Source organism: Acomys minous (assembly GCF_964271855.1).
Source record: "Acomys minous genome assembly, chromosome: 18".
Taxonomy (NCBI): Eukaryota; Metazoa; Chordata; class Mammalia; order Rodentia; family Muridae; genus Acomys; species Acomys minous.
In genome coordinates, this window is record NC_140501.1 from 21904830 (window position 1) to 21921247 (window position 16418).

A 16418-nucleotide genomic window follows, 5' to 3' on the forward strand; every position below is an offset into this window, starting at 1 on the left:
GCCAGATACATCTTGGATTATAAATTTGATTTTGAATCGAGTTTTTGGTTGTTGGACAATCAGAACCTTCTTCTGTTGTTGCTCAGTGTTTTACAACCCCACATGGGCTTAAGTGACCTCAGATGGGATCACACTATGACCTCATGGCTTATGGAACTCCAGTCCACACTCCTTTAGATGGGGTGTAACCTTATCTATTGATACATGGGATGGCAGCTAGGAGCTGTGTCCAGCGTCTCCCCCCAGAATGTGCATTAGCAGGTCACCTTGGATAGAAGAGAAGAAAAGGAGTACTTCCTCTTTGTAGCAAAGCAGCTAGATTATCTGCCCTCACTGGTAATTTTGAGGTACAAAGGATGAGCATTTCTTACTAGACATGACAATCTAAATAATTGTATAATTGGGTGTTTAAGTGAAATGCTGAAATATGAAAAAATAGACAATGTGTTTTAAAGTGGGATATTAAATAAACTACTGTAGTAGGACATTACTTTTAGGCCCTGGGAAGATAACATATATTTTAACAAGTTATGAGGAATCCAGCCAGATGTGGGGGTGCACATCTGTAATCCTATCCCTGGAGAGTTTGAGTCAGAAAATTGAGAATTCAAAGCCAGACTGGGCCACACAGCAAATTTTTCTCCAAACATACACAAGATAAACTATCCTGGGGAAAGGGAGGGTGGAAACTAATGCAGGTTTGTGGAGACAGTTATTGGAGGAGAGCCTGCTGCTCACTATGTCTCTAGTCAAGAAACCAGTTTTTCCATGACAACTGCAAGGATTGGGTGCTCATCCTTAGCTCACTATTTGATGTTGATGCACTGGTGTCTTCTTCATTGTTGCTTGGCGAGAAAGGCTAAGAAGTGGGCCTGCAGGAAAAGGATGAAAAGCAATGCTGTGGCTGAATTGGCATTCACAGACCTTTAGGTGGGGTGGGAGAATGAAATGTCTGTCCATTGGGCCAGATATGGCCAAGGGTGAGAACAAACAGTTATCTAGATTACCTTAGGCCCTACATACCTTAGGCAAAGGAGGAACAGACTTTTCGCCATAGGTAAGCTGGTGGTATTATCATACCCCAGAGCTGAGGGTAGAGAATGGTCACCCCAGCTAGACAGAGAAGTCTTCAGCCATTGCGCAGGTCAAGAGAAGGATGGTAGGAAAGGAAGGCCCTGGGAAACTCAAGCACCTGGACCGGGAAGCAGCATCACTGAGCATCCACCAGGCAAAGAGTAGCTCCAGGTAGAGCACAACAGTCAGAGGACTGCAAGGAGCAGCGTGGTCCAGCCTCTCTTTACTCCTGTTCTTTTCCCCACTGCTTGGAAGAACAAGAAAATTTCACAAATAAGAGGAGACAGATGAATCCAAGTCTTGAACTTACACAGGCAGGCAAATCTGGATGCCAGTGGGAGACACAACAACTTCAAAGCAAAGGCATTTGTTGACACATCATGGTACAGTCATCCGAATTACTAAGTTGAGAGAGCATTCCTGTACCTTAAGAGTAAGGCTCTTGTAAATGAAGCCCTTATTCACCTGATGCAATTGTTGTCTCAGAGGCTTACACCTCCATCTGCTAACCTATGCCTAGTCCCGGAAGTTTCCAGCCTCTGTGCAACACAATCTAGACCTAGAATGTTTTCAGCCTCTGAGGCTTATTGCTGAATAAGATCATCCTTTCTAGCTCTTTCTGAACTCCGGCTGGCTAGTTCAACTCAGCTGCTCTGGCTCAAACACCTCTCCAAGCTGACAGATTCAAGCTGGCTTCTCTCAACTTCTGACTGAATTACCCTGCTTGGCTTCCCACTAACGCTTGCAATTTGTTCTAATCTTCTGGCTCTTTCTTACTCCCTGGCTTCCACTGCCTCGCTGACCTGCAATGAAGGGCATGAAGCCCACCTCCACTCCACTGAGCTCATGTCACTACTCCCCACTCCTTCACTCTGAATGGCGCTGAGCTGTCTGATGTAAACTCAGCTGACTGACTGGACTCAGGTCTGCATGCCCCTCTCTCCTGAGTTCTGGATAAAAGGCGTGGATCACCACACCTGAACCTAAGCTTTTCTTCACCTGAAACTTGCTCTATGCCAGGCTGGCCTTAAACTCAGAGATATGCTTGCCTCTATCTCCTGGGATTAAAGGTGTGTTCGTATTCCAGCCAGATTAGACAGACCTAGAAGTGGTTTGGATGTGATCTCTTGCCAGAAGAGCTATGTTACTGCATTAAAATTCCTCTACAGGATCTTCATGCATTGGTAGTATTATTGTTAGTAGTTTTTGAGACAGGGTTTCTCTCTGTAGTCCTGGCTGTCCTGTAACTCACTTCATAGCCCAGGTAACAGCAATAGCATATATTGTTTCGTGAGTCAGTTAGACTATCTTAACCAACAACTCAAATTGAAAATTTTTTGTGATTTTTTTTTATGTTGTTGTTGTTGTTGTCTATTTGGGTTTTTGGTGTGTGTGTGTGTGTGTGTGTGTGTGTGTGTGTTTGTGTGTGTGTGTGTTTGTGTGTGTGTGTGTGTATGTGTGTGGCATTCAATTACCTAGTCTACGGCTCTTGTGGGGCCTTGTCAGCCCAAGTAGCATAACTTCATTTATGATGTGTGTGTGGGTGTGTCTGTCTGTCTGTCTCTCTCTCTCTCTCTCTCTTTCTGTGTGTGTATGTGTATATACAAACACTTATATGTATTATATACAATTTTAGGTAAATATAATTCTTTGAGGTTTAATCAATCATCCTTCATATTATTCATCTCTCCTTTCTTTTTGCACCTCCCTCCTCATCTCCTATTAAATCTCCCTCCCCATTTTTCTTGTCTACCCCTTTATATCACCTGTACCCATTTTTAGCCTCACCCCACGACCCTCTTTTACTTTCCTGGTTTGGGGAAGTGAGTTTGTTTGTTTGTTTGTTTATCCATTCACTTTACATTCCAATTGAAGCCACCTCCATCCTCTCCTCAGAGTCCCACCCTCTTCTCCCTCTCCCCTCTTCCTTTCTTTTCAGAAAAGGAGTCTACCCTGGCATATCAGCTTGCTTCAGGACTAAGCATATCTGTGTCCACTGAGGCCAGACAAGGCAACCCAGCTAGGGAAAAGTGATCCAAAAGCAGACAGCAAAGTCTGTATCAGACACAGCTCCCTCTCGGCTTGCTAGGGGACCCACATGAAAACCAAGCTGCATTAGTTACATATGTGTAGGGGGGTCTAGGACCAGTCCATGCTTGCTCTTTGGTTGGTGCCTCAATCTCTGTAAGCCCACATGGACCTAGGTTAGTAGATTTTGTTGGTCTTTTTGTGGAGATTTTGTCTCCTCTGCATTCTTCTATCCTTACCCCAACTCTTCCACAAGATTCCCTCAGAGCTCTGCCTAATGTCTGGCTGTGAGACTGAGCATCTGTTTCAATCCTCTGCTGGGTAGAGCCTCTTAGAAGACAGTTATGCTAGCCTCCTGTCTGCAAGCATAGCATAGTATTGTAAATAATGTTAGGGCTTGACTCTCTCGCATGGGGTGGGTCTCAGGTTGGGTCAGTCATTGGTTATCCATTCCCTCAGTCTCTGCTCCATCTTTATCACTGCACATCTTGTAGACAGGGAAAATTTTGAGTCAAAGGTTTTGAGGGTGGGTTGGTATCCCCATCATTCCATTGGAAGTCCTGCCTGGGCAGGAAATGGTCACTTCAGTCTCCATGCCCTCCACTGCTAGGACTCTTCCCTGTAACCTCCCAGGAGCCCACTCTGTGGCAGATACTCAGCATGTCTCAGAAAAGCCCTCCCCACATTGGTTTCCCTTCTCTCTCCAAGCCCTCATTAATGCAAACTTGTACAACCACTTTGGAAATCAATGTGGTACTTTCTCAGAAAACTGGGAATAGCTTTACCTCTTGACCCAGCTATACCATTCCTGGGCATATACCATAAAGATGCTCCACCATACAACAAAGATACTTGCTCAACTATGTTCATAGCAGCTTTTTTTTTTTGTAATATCCAGAAACTAGAAAAACCCCAGATGTCCCTCAACTAAAAAATGGATAAAAAAAAACTGTGGTACATTTACATAGTGGAAGACTACTCAGCAATTCAAAACAAGGAAATCTTGAAATTTTCAGACAAATGGATGGAACTAGAAAGGATCATCCAGAGTGAGGTAACCCAGACCCAGAAAGACAAACATCCTATTACTCACTCATAATTGGATACTAGCCATAATACAAAATAACCGTACTATAGTCCACAGGCCCACAGAGGCTGTATAACAAGGAGAATGCTAAAATCTCAGTATAGAATAGACATTGGAAGTGGATCAAGAGAGGTAACTGGGTGGAAGAGGGGAGGGGGAGGGGAGCAAGGGTGGGGATCAGTGGTGGGAAGACCAAGGGTGGGCGGGGAAATGCGTTTTTAAAGTCATGATTTCATCCAGGGGAAGGGAGTAACCTTATAAGGTTCATGTCAAGGCTTTCTAGAAACCAACATAGTTACGTGATAGCCACATTTTTCAGCAGGCTGTCCATTGTTACTTTACATGCCTCTCCATCTCCGGTATCCCTGGTGATAGCTACTCTGCCTTGCTCAGTTTTGTATTCTCAATTACCTGTCCTGGCATCTATCTCATCCTTTTGCATATGGTGGATCCCTACAAGGGATAATTCCACCCTTATTGAGGAACAGAAATAGAGAGTCACATGATTGGGAGGGAAGAAAAACACCATGGTGTTGGATAGAACAAGAAGACTTCACAAACCTGGGCATCCTTGAAGTGGCCATGCAAGAGCAATATCATCGCATGAGGTACTTCTTTGGGCTAACAGAATTAAAGGAAAAACATAACAGCAGGAGGAAGTGTACAGCTGAAGACCCACTGGCGTTCATAAGTGAAAGATGTACCCATTCTGCGGGTGGCAATGTGGAGCCAGGTGTGACATCTTGTAGTAAAGGAGAATGAGTAGGAGGGTAGCCATAATGAGCCTGGAGAGTGCCAAGGCCAGCAGCCTGCTGGCGGGGCCTGAGACAGAAACAGATGAAATTCATTAGAGGAGAGTAGATGAGAAACACAACAGAGGCGCATCCTGGCCAGTACTGCCTGCATCACCAAGAGGAAGCTGCTAAATCAGAAGAGAGCAACAAAGTCTATCTGAAGTTGGAGAGTGAGATCCTGTTGCCGGTATAAAAGGACATTGCTTCTCCAGTGGCTGGCTTTTATAAGCAGGAGAATTAGCCTCCCCTCATGGTGCGAGTGAAAGGCAAAGCTAGGAGAAGCAAACACCAGACTCAAATAGGAAGAAGCCAACTGGAAAAGAATGAAACCGGGATAACCCAGCAGATGGGCTCGGCTGAGTCAAAACAGCTGGCTTAAATGAGATTAATAGTCAACTGTATATCTTTGTGCTAAGTCTAGTACTAACCCCTAACCTTGTACTAAGCCTTGTTTTGTTCACTGAAATGGTTGACCCTTGCACGCCATGGATACAGACACTGCTTCAGAGAACAGAAGGGTAAAGCTGTGGGTTCAAGGCAGTGAAGTCTTCTGAGGGAAATGCCCTTAACTTTTCCAGTTGGAGGAAACAGGAAGTTATGTGACTAGATTAGCATGGTAGAGTGCCTGAGTTTCGAAGCTTCTTTCTGTCACTAAAGATCATTATGGGGGGAGGGTCGAGACAGGGTTTCTCTGCATAGCCTGGGCTGTCCTAGACTTGCTTTGTAAACCAGGCTGGCCTCGAACTCATAGAGATCTGCCTGCCTCTGCCTCCCAGAGTGCTAGGATCAAAGGCGTGCGCCACCATGCCCAACTTGAAGAGCATTTTTTACTCCTCTATTTATTGACACTTCCAACTGATTTTTGAGAAAACTAGGTTACATAAAACTAGAGAAAATGGCAAACAAAATAAAGTGTGAACTTGGCATGGTGGGGTATGCCTTTAACTCCAGCACTTGAGAGGGAGAGGCAGGAGGGTTGTCTGAGTTTTAGAATAGAAAAAGTTACAGAATAGCCTGGGCTACACAGAGAAACCTTGCCTTGAAAAACTAAGCTGATGATGATGACGATGAAGATAATGAAGAAGAAGAAGATGATGGGGTGGTGGTGTTGATAATGGTGATGATGACGTAATGGCTCTGGAGAAGAAAAAAACTTAAAGTTCCTGCTAGAAACATCATCTGGTTTTTGTGTTACTGTGGATATGCCATAGAAGGTTAAATATAGACTTCCAAACTGGAAGAAAAAACAAAGTTACTACAAAAGTCAGGGAAGGAGAATGCATAGAGTGGTGACTTGGTGCTATAGCCTACCTACCTCACCTCATCCTATCTCCAGAAAATCACTATAAGAGATAACTAGCATCCTGCCATCTAAGAAACCGGGGCTCAAACAGCTTAAACAGACATTCAAAGCAAGGCATGTGGCAGAACTGGGGCTGAAATTCAGATATCACCAAATTCAAAGGCCCCCTGTCCCTAGATAAGAGGACGCTCCTGTGTATAAAGGGTACCTAGCAAGGAAAACAAGAGAACATGCACCCTCCACAAAGTGGCCAATTCTGTGGCAGGCACTACTTACATCACCGTAGTCAGAGAAACACTGTAATCAAGAGAAACATTAAGGGCTCTTAACACAGGGAATAAACCTAAAAAATAAGGGGTAATATGTGACTTACAGATAATAAAACTTGCCAGAGGAATTGAAGGACTGGATCATGGATGATGTACAGCACAGACTTTTAATTCGTCTTCATCGTAACTTGGTTAATTTCTACAAATCAAAAGCCAAACAGATTTTAAGAAACATGATCCCAACGAAGTTCATATAGGGAATATAGGTGCATAGGAGGCAAATAGTTTGAGAAAAGAATAAAGCAGAGGAATCTATCCAGCTCTATTTTAAATATATGTCAAGGCTCAATAATTAAAACACTATTATATTTAAGTGAGAACAAACTAAAACTGATAGAATGAAAATTCATAAATTAAACCTGAATGTGCATAAGAATTTAATAATTTATACATTATATTTTGTTAATATAAATATATTATTAAGCAAATAATTTGAAGACAAGTGATTATACTATTTAGAAAATGAAGAACTTTCCTACTGCAGTGAATTTTAGGCTACATAACTCCTCCACTTAAAACTCTGATAGTCTCCATCTTTCGTGGTAAAGGGCTCAATGTACATTGAAGGCCCTACATAATCTAAGCCATATTTTCTCCTAAATTCATTTCATATTGGTCTCGCCTTGTGTCAGTATGCCTCCAACACATTGAAACCAATGCTGGATCTCAGACAACACAGAAGAACTCTAGGCACATGGTACTCACATTGGTGGCTCCTTTTCCCCTGAATGTGTGCACCTCCTTGAAAACTTGGTGTAAATGTCACCCAGTCATGATGGCCTCACACCATCATGATTTAAATTTTAAAAAAGCACTAAGAAAGAGATCATGGTGAGGTCATCAATGGGTGTAAACGCCTTCCCTAGCCCTGACTCACAGCCTACCGACTAATAAATTTAGCAACACAAAGATGGAAAACATCTGTGAGTTCCAAGTATGACTAGAGCTAAATAGCTTGTAACAGCTGGAATAATAGTATTGATAATATGCTCCGAATAAAAGTTAATTTGTTTAAAATAAAAGTAGCCTCTATTATATATAACAGAAATACCAATGCAAATATGGACAAAAGAAGGGTAAATAGAATTTTGCCCGTGTGTAAAACCAAATAGCCACTATGTGAAAAACTATCCCACCTTTCAGAAAAGAATGAGTAAGAAACGTCTCACACACACACACACACACACACACACACACACACACACACACAGCCAGTCGATACACAAAGAGCAACTTTGTCAAGAGTAAGTGGGCTACATGGATTAAAAACTATTTAAAAATATGCTTGCCTTTCAATCTTGGAATTTCACTTATGGAAACTGGTCATAAGGAAATAATTAGAGGCAAGTGGGGAGATTCGATTCATCTCCAAAGATATAACAAACGAGTTGAGTTACATGCAACCTAAGTGGGGAAAGGGACTATAAGGTGCAGCAGTTTCCTCCTGCTGGTGGGGGTAGAAGAGCAAGGGTTATAGAAGCTGACTAAGTGTAAATGACTCCAGGTCAGTGTGAGAGAGGGAGTGCGTGCATGTGTGTTTCAAGGGCCATCTGGTAGCAGCAGCTGTATCTCATCTTCACTACATCGATAAGAGGAAGCAGTGGGCTTAAGCTTCCTCAAAGGGATTTAGGTGAAATATAAGGAAGTATTTCCTAACAGGAAGCTGTGCAAACGTGGGTACCAGACAAAGAAGGGGACGTATAATCACATTTCCAGAGGCCTTTGGCACAGAACGAATTTTTATCAAATTAAGGTAATTTTTGGTGCATGCTTCCAAGAGGTGAGGTTTGGTCTTGAGTTCACATTCCACTTTCTATTGTAAATTGTGCCTTAATGTCCGGGCATTGTATTTGCGCATCACGTGATGGGGGCTCACATCGGAGTAGCTTTTCTTCTAGATCATTAAAATAACACAGGATTGGGTTTTACTGTCCAAATGAAGTAGATATCTTAGTAAAACTGAGGAAGAAGAATCTGTCAACCCACCAGCTGCCTTGCATGACATAACCACAATAATATTTTAAATCCTCTGGGTGTTCGAAGCTATTCCAGAGAACTGTGGATCAGAAAACAATTCATTACCCTTCTAGAGGCCAAAGCAATTCCAGGTCTACTTCCTGGTTTCTACTTTACAGCTCCTTTACGTTTCTTTTGAGTACTATTGTTAAGGTATTTTTACCCAGCATTGAAGACTGTGATCATAAAAATTATTGGGCACAATCTTATTACAGTTCAATAGAACTAGACACAATCATTGTGAAGGGTTGACATCAAAGAAACATTCACCACTACAAGAAAAAGATTTGTACACACTCACATTTTTTTAAAAAAGCTGGATATCAAAACTGTGTTACAGGAATAGATTAATATGCAGTCAATTCTAATCATTTTTCAAGGCAGCACAGATATATTTGCCAAGGAAAAAAATGAATCCAAGGAGAAAGACTATAAATTGCTTATTTGGAAAGCAGAAAGGATATTACTGCATTATTTACAACTTAAAGACTCATATTTTCATATTTAATAAACTTCAAATATTCTCATTTTTCAAACAAACAAAATCTGGCATTGTTCCTCCAGGAACACCACAGAAGCATAAGCCACACACAAACAAAAGGAATTCTCTATCACTGATCATTTATTTCTTCAGAGTTTTCCAAGCAGGAAAGAAAAAAGAAAAAAAGAAAAAAACTAACCCCAGAATCATTTGAGAGAAAGCCAAGGAGGCACACTGCTTCATGCAGGAAAGGAGCCTCCATATCTGTGCTTTCTCAGGCTCGGTTGCCCTAGTTGGCCTAAGTTACACCGAGGTGATGTGAAGTTGCTCCTGAGGTCCTAACCTTTCCAGCTGTTCTGTCTTTGTTCAAATCCTCTTTTGCCTTCTTTCTTGGCCACAGTCTGGTCTGTCTTGCTCAGAGATCCAGGCACCTGGTATATTAAGCGCTTCTCAGCCTACACATCACACCCCTCTTTTGGCTTCAGAAAAATTTTCCTCTCCTGATTGTGTGAACTCAATCTGGCACTATTCTGGACACAGAGCCTATTCCTAAGTACTTGTTGTATTCTCCAAATTCTTCCTTACTCTTGCCCATCTGGGAGATTTTTTTTTTTTTAATTTTTTTTACTCCTGTTTCTCCCAGCACTTGATCTCCAGGTGCTTCATTGTGTCCTGTCTTTGTCCCTCACAGGGTCACATCAGACTTCTATCCTCCTTCTCAGACCATCACATTCAATGTCTGTAGTTTTGTTTTCAGGCTCTCGTGTATAGACACATTCTTTCCCGAAGACACTAACATGACATGCTTCATGTACACAGTTAACAACAAGGAAGTCATTTTTTCTTAAAGTTGATTCAACTTTTATTCTTTAACACTCTGTTTTTTTTTAATTCAATTCTTGCCACTTGCTTATTTGTTTAATCACTTTACAGCCTGATCCCAGCCTCCTTACTTCTCTGCTCCCAGTCCCACCCTCAGACCTTCTCCCTACATCATCTGTTCCCCTCTCCAAAGAGAAAAGGAGGCCCCTCATGGGTACCAACCTACCCTGGCACCTCAAGTCACAGCAGGCCTAAGTGCATCCTCTCCCACTGGGGCCACACAAGGCAGCCCAGCTAGGGGAAAAATATCCAAAATCAGGCAACAGAGTCAGAGACAGCCCACATGTTGACCAAGCTGCACATCTGCTACATATGTGTAAGGGGTCTAGGTCCAATCCCTGCATGCTCTTTGGTTGGTAGTTCAGCCTCTGTGAGCCCCCATGGGCCCAGGTCAAATAGAACTGTCATCTCCACATCTTTCCTTGCATGATAATCCAATACCATGTTACCAGGGGTTTGCATTTGATCTTTAGTGATGATACAAAAGAGTGAATTTACACCAGAGGAACATGACAGGAGTCTTAGTCTCCTCCTGCATGACTATTTAGCCATTACATAAATAGCTACTAAACTGTGTATCCGTTTATTTTTAAAAACCTGTTATATTGTTAGAAATAAAAAATAAGTCCTAGATTAAAGAGTAGTTTATACAATGAGCAAATATAAAGAGATCATTAGAAGTTAGAATCCTGACTTCTTTCTTTTTTCACTTCTGCCTCCTTTCTGGCAATAGTCACATCAGCAGGCCCACCAGGACAGCAGCAATCTTCAAATCATGCAGATGGTGCCATATGCCTGAAACAAAGAAAGATTTCATCTCTATTGGTGTTGCAGTTGATGTACATAGGTTTCCTACCATCATTCTGTTCACACAGAAGAAAAATTAACCCTTTAGGTTACTGTGACTAGAGAGAGGCTCAACATCTTTCTGATTGCTATGATTGAGGAAAAAAAAGATTTTCATATGAAATTTTAAACAAAGGTCATTTTAGAAGGTGTAACTTTCACCTGGAGTAAATGTCACATTATCATAGAGGGGACTTTCTTTCCTTCTTTTTTTTTTTTTCATTAGTTTTTCTTAAGATGGTCTTCAGCTCCACAAGCATCTATTCCCTATTATATAAAAATACAAAATTGACTTACTATTGTTTGATATTTTTAATAACTATTGATCATAAATTTGATTAAAGAAAATTATATGAGCCAGGTGCTGTGGCACATGCCTGAAATTTCAGCACTCAGGGAGGCAGAGGTAGATGGATCGCGGTGAGTTCAAGACCAGCCTGGTCTACAAAGTAAGTCCAGTGAAGCCAAGGCTACCCAGAGAAACTCTGTCTAGAAAAAAAAAACAAAGGAGAAAAAGAAGGGGAGGAGGAGAGGGGGAGGAGGAGGAGGAGGAGGAGAAGGAGGAAGAGGAGGGAACATTATATGATTAGTGATCTTTCATACATGTTAAAAGCTTACCCTTGGCTCCTACTAAAGTTTAATATAGTTTTTCTCTGTTACCCCTTAAGTTATTGTGCTTCCTGTTAACTACATATAACAGAAATCTGTTCTAACCTAAGCAATGGAGGGATTTTCTGGAGCAGTATAGATGACTCTCCATTAATTAAAGGACAAATTGGACAGGAAACAATTTTTATCCTCACTACCCAGAGTGAGGCCAAATATTCCATATGAAGGAGACAGCAGTCCATAAGACACTAAATGCAGATACGAACCTACAGGCGCCAGGGTCTCCAGGTCCTTTGCACATCTGCACTAATCTCTTTCTTAGTGCATTTCTGCTCATGGTTTGAAGGAATTCAGATCACCATGGTGGAGAGACACAGAAATGGAAGCACGAGATTGCTTGCTCATCTCTCCTCAGATTAGAAAGCAGGATTGCATGCAGAGCTGTGCTACCCCCTTGAGGCCCATCACTGCTCCCCATGTAAACACTCATTTCCTACAGGTGGGATTCACCATATAGAGGCTCTAAAACATCCCCCAAATAGCCAACATGCTGAGAATTCCGTGTTCAGACTCACAAGTCTATGGGGAACGTTATACCCTGAACCATAACAATATCTAAACAACTAGCTATGAATTGGAGGTTATCACTACCCTTTCCGGATCAAGAATTTGCTATTACAACTCATTCAATAATTTCCCACAAGAGCCCATGAACGTACTATGCTTACAGTTAGTGGATTATTTTCAGAATACAAATCAGCTGTTCTTGGACTTATTCATTAATTTAGGTGCCTGTTGGCTTTTTAGTGAGAGAAAGAAAGGATGTAGATTTAGGAAGGTGGGGGCGTGGGGAGGATATGGGAGGAGTACCTAGAACGGAAACAGTAATCAGAATATTATTTTTAATAATACAAAAAAATCAAACTAGGACCCATGAAATGAAGAATGATATTTAGCAAGGCCTGAGAGTGTTCCAAACAGAAACCTTGCATGATTTTAGGCTGTTTCATGCCTCCTGCATGTTTGCGTGTGGTTACCATCCAGATAGGTTCACTTGCAGTTTGAGCATGTAGAGTTTTTATGGGGTCCTCCGTTATGTATCCTGATTGGTTACATCACTGGCCACATCTCCAACTAAATCTCCAACTCTCTTTCCTCACTAGAGGTAAGTCGATTGTGCTAATTATATATTTCATCTTTCTCACCTAGTCACACTTCTCTTGTGTCAGCACCATCAGTCATAAATCATATTAGCATAACCTATCAGGCATGACCTAAGGGGATCACCATTACTACAAAGATACTCACACAGGGAATTCCAAGGCTTTCGAGGTTCCCAACTAGTAACCAGGCTAATAACCAATCAGATTTTATGGTAAATAATACAGAAGAATCAAGCTCAGAAAACTAAGTAGAAAATGTTAGAGTTACCATATTTCTACTGGAACTCTCAGCTGCAGACACTAGTCATCTCTGTAGTGTCCCTGGAACCCACCAACTTCCTCACAGCAGACACATGTGCTGAGCACTGACGGAGCTGACGCCTCCCTCCTCACTGAACACACATGAGGTGATTAAAGCTGCTTCTCCCAGATCCAAAGTCCTAGCCAGGAACAGTCCACTGCATCCAAATATATAGGTCATGGCATGCCCTGGATCATAGAGGAAAAAGCACATTTATTTTTCTCAGGCTGCATACTGAGACTTCTGCCTGAAGTAATGAAATTGCTATAATAAGAAACTGGGTCCATGGCAGCCAAACCACGATAATTTCTGTACATACGACTCTTCCACTAATTAAAATCTATACACAATACTCCCTTCTCTCAAAAATGTGTTTCTGTAAGATATCATGTTATCAGCTTTTAGATAATTAAAACCTTCTTTTTAACTCATGCAACTAGAGTATTATCCAAAGTCACTACAAACCCAACTAGAAGTCTCCAATCTGGTAGTAATGTCTATCCTTCCTTTACCTTTTTCTTCATTCTATAAAATAACATTCATTCTTCAACCTTCATTTAAAAATGAAAATAGTATAATTAAACAGTACCTAAAAGGCGAGTTAAAGATATAAATATGTATGTAGGTAGACACCAAATAAGTAAGTCAATGCTATAGAAGCACTTCAGTCCTACAAAACCACAAAGCTGCCCTCACTAGCCCCTCCCCCCCCATGTCACTGCTGTCATTCAACCTCATAGCTATAACTCAAGCCTGGGATAGCAAGAAAGAGTAATAAATGTGTTTGCAATAAAAGAAAAAAGAGAAGAAGAATATTTGGGGGCATGATATAAAGGAGTCCAACAAGGGGACAAGAGGGCAGAAGAGGACCAAAGAGGTTAATAAGAACAAAATACAGCCAGGTGTGATGGAACACACATTTAATCCCAGCACTGCAGAGGCAGAGGCAGGCAGATCTCTGAGTTTTATGCCAGCCTGGTCTACAAAGCTAGTTCTAGGTCAGCCAGCACTATACATAAAAGCCCTATCTCGAAAACAGACAAACAAACAAAAAAACAAAACTGAACAATATCTAATAATATTTATATATGAAAATATTAAAAGAAAAGCCATTTTTTCTCTTTTTAAATTTTATTTAATTAATTTATTCAGATTATCTCTCAATTGTTATCCCCTCGCTTACATCTTCCCTTTCCTCCGTCTTTCACCCTATTCCCCTTCCCTAGGTCTGTGACATAAGGGGACCTCCTCCACCACCATATGGCTACAGCATATCAGGTCTCATCTTGGTAGCCTGATTACCTTTTCTTTGAATGCCACTAGGTCTCCCCACCAAGGGGAAGTGGTTAAAGGGGGCACCAGAGTTCATGTCAGAGTCAATTCCTACTCTTCATACAACTGTGGAGATTGTCCTGTCCACTGGCTAGATATGAATAGGGGTTCAATGTTTACTGCATGTATTGTCATTAGCTGGTACGGTAGTTTAAGCAGACACCTCTTGGGTCCAGATCTGCCCATCATGATGTTCTTCTTGTAGGTTTCTAAGACCCTCTGGATCTTTCTATTTCCCCATTCTCTCATACTTCTCTCACCTAGATCTGAATAGGAAGTCCATGCATCTATCCCAATCTCCTAGTAAGTGAAGACTTTCATGGGACATCCCTTTTGGGCTAGTGTCCAATTATAAGTGAGTATATACCATGTGAGTCTTTCTGGGTCTACGTTGACTGCCTCAGGATGATCATTTCTAGTTCCATCCATTTGCCCGCAAATTTCAGGATTTCCTTGTTTTTAATAGCCGAGTAGTGTAAATGTACCACAGTTTCTTTATCCACTCTTCGACTGAGGAACATTTAGGTTGTTTCCAGGTTCTGGCTATTAGGAATAAGGCTGCTTTGAACATGGTTGAACATATGACCTTGTTGTGTGGTGGAGCATCTTTTGCATATATTCCAAGGAGTGGAATAGCTGGGTCTTGAGGTACTCCTATTCCCAGTTTTCTGAGAAAGTGCCAGATTGATTTCCAAAGTGGTTGTACAAGTTTGCACTCCCACCAGCAATGAAGGAGTGTTCTCCTTTCTCCACATCCTCATCAGCATGTGCTGTCATTTGAGTTTTTGATCTTGGCCATTCTGATGGGTGTAAGATGGAATCTCAGTGTCGTTTTGATTTGCACTTCTCTGATGACTAAGGATGTTGAGCATTTCTTTAAGTGTTTCTCAGCCATTCGATATTCTTCTGTTGAGAATTCTCTGTTTAATTCTGAGCCCCATTTCTTAACTGGGTTATTTGGTTTGGTGGTGTTTAATTTATGGAGTACTTTATATATTTTGGATATTAGACTTTTGTCAGACGTAAGGTTGGTGAAAACCTTTTCCCAGTCTGTAGGCTATCGCTTTGTTCTATTGACAGTGTCTTCTTTCTTACAGAAGCTTCTCAGTCTCATGAGGTCCCATTTATTAATTTTTGACCTTAAGGCTTAGGCTGTTGGAGTTCTGTTCAGGAAGTTATCTCCTGTGCCAATGTGTTCCAGGCTCTTACCCCCTTTTTCTTGTAAAGATTTAGTATCTCTGGTTTTATGTTAAGGTCTTTAATCCACTAGTACTTGAGTTTTGTGCATGGTAATAAACATGGATCTACTTGCATTTTTTTCTACATGTAGACACCCAGTTAGACAAGCACCATTTTTTGAAGATATTATCATTTTTCCATTGAATAGATTTGGCTTCTTTGTCAAAAATCAAGTGACCATATGTGTGTGGATTTATTCTAGATCTTCAATTCAATTCCATTGATCAACCAGCCTATTGCTATGCCAGTACCATGTTGTCTTAATTACTGTTGCAATATAGTACAGCTTGAGATCAGGAATGGAGATTCCTCTGGAGGATCTTTTATTGTACAGGATTGTCTTAGCTATGCTTGGGTTTTTTTGTTTTTCCATATGAAGTTGAGAATTGATCTTTCAATGTCTTTAAAAAATTGTGTAGGTATTTCGATAGGAACTGCAATGAATCTATAAATTGAAAAAGCCATTTTTGTATGCCAAATAAAGTTTAAAAATGAAGTCAAATGAGAGGGCCAGGGGTGTATGATGAGTGCTTAAATGCCTGCCAGGCATGACACTTCAGAAATAAAAAATAGACACCAGGCACAGCGGCATGTGACTATGGTCCTAGCATTTGGGGAGGCAGAGGCAGGCAGATGTCTGAGTTCACGGCCAGCCTGATCTACAAAATGAGTCCAGGACAGCCAAGGCTACATAGAGAAATCAGTCTCAGAAAACCAAAATAAATAAATAAATAAATAAATAAACAAACAAACAAACAAACAATAAGCCAGGAGACATAGATTTGTCAGTAAAATTCTTTGCTTACAAGTAAAAATACTTAAGTTCAGTACCTAGAACTCCTAAAACACAGACATAAATGAAAGTGAAGAGGGTGATTTAAGAAGAAAGTAAGTCTGCTGACAGGTCTATCTCTCATGTCCCAAATTTCAGAAG

General features: G+C 41.2%; 1 protein-coding gene and 1 long non-coding RNA gene across 2 annotated transcripts in view; one reads left to right on the forward strand and one right to left on the reverse strand.

Moving 5' to 3' along the window:
- The window catches only part of KLF12 (KLF transcription factor 12), a 581105-nt gene that overhangs the window by 11421 nt on the left and 553266 nt on the right, over positions 1-16418 (forward strand). The gene's annotated exons all lie outside the window — the stretch shown is intronic.
- LOC311589404 overlaps positions 6608-16418 on the reverse strand; it is a 37471-nt gene continuing 27660 nt past the window's right edge. Inside the window, exons 2-4 of the long non-coding RNA XR_014776531.1 lie at positions 12881-13101; positions 10689-10789; positions 6608-6754 (exon numbers count right to left, since the gene is read on the reverse strand). This is a non-coding gene — a long non-coding RNA (uncharacterized lncRNA). The remainder of the gene's footprint in view (positions 6755-10688; positions 10790-12880; positions 13102-16418) is intronic.